Below are 1,312 nucleotides of genomic sequence, written 5' to 3'. Positions count from 1 at the left end.
CAAGTACAGTACTTCAGGACGAGTAAGAGTTGATTGGTATCACATCCAAATGGACAGAGGACAGGAAGGGCTGTAACGATGTGCTCACGCATAACAGTGACTTTGAGGATGATGCAAGACTGGGCACTGTTTTGCTCTGTTGTACAGAGGGTCCCTATGAATCCGAGCCAAACTACTGACACCTAACAATGACAGAAACAGGAAGGAATGACCAGAAACTGGGAAGAGAGAATGATGCTAAAAAAAGATGGTGTCAAGGAGCATTACCTACATGCAGGAGAAGGCGGTGGTAAGAGTTCAGAGTGGAATTGTGATAATCTCTGAGGTTTCCAACCAATATCAGGAAAACCCCATAGATATTAAGTAGTCAAAGTAGTAGATACCCTGATATTACTCAATAGACATTATTCTTTCCTCTATTATTATCCCCCTGGGACACATTGGTTGAGAAGTCAAAACAGAAGACAGAGAGGGCATAGCAATTCCTTTGTAAAGGCCACACCCGCCACTGTCCTAGACCTTAAAGCAGCCTAGGGGGGTGTGGAAATGTTTTGGAAAGCAAAAAGAAGTGCATAGCACCCACTTATCTTGTTGAGTGAAACCTTTGTATCTCCATCACAGGAGATCTATGAATTGCCATCAACATCAGATAGAGTCTTAGGTTGATAGCAAATCTATTATACTCCAAACCTGAAATATACAGCCTTAGTCACAATGGATTTTATCACTTCTTTTTGCATAAAACATGTCCTCTGCTTGGAGATATTATCATGGATTCTGAGGCTATGTGTAAGGAATTTAGTAAATTATTAAACAATCATATAAAGCAATAACCCAATATGAATAGTACCCAAGCAATCATAAAATGAACACACTAAGAAAGGAAGAGACTAATTCAAACTTTGAATATGCATATATTTAACTATAATAACTCCAAATATAACCAACCAATCACCCAATCACGCGATGGCATGATTCCCTCTACACCCACCCTTCCCTCAGGGAATAGTGATCGATTAGGGGCTCAGCATTAGCTTTTCTCATTGGCAAGTTGCACACATAGTCAGATAAGCTTTTGTGGAGAGGCAGTCCACCATTTTGTGTCCACGGATAACTCCTCCCTTGTTACTGTGGCCATTTTCTATGTAGGCAGTCCCTGGGTTACAAACAAGATACAGTCCTGGGTTCTTATAAGTCAAATATGTGGCCTAGAATATAACACCTCTTATTTAGCCTTAATGAGGCTTTCTCCTCCTGTAAAACGTTATAATTTCGGAAACCCATAGGGGCAGTTCTAGCCTGTCCTACAGAG

Source organism: Echinops telfairi, unplaced genomic scaffold (assembly GCF_000313985.2).
Source record: "Echinops telfairi isolate 266 unplaced genomic scaffold, ASM31398v2 ScPeMD7_23;HRSCAF=83, whole genome shotgun sequence".
NCBI lineage: Eukaryota > Metazoa > Chordata > Mammalia > Afrosoricida > Tenrecidae > Echinops > Echinops telfairi.
The sequence above is the reverse complement of the archived record's forward strand: the minus strand, read 5'-3'. Positions refer to the sequence as shown.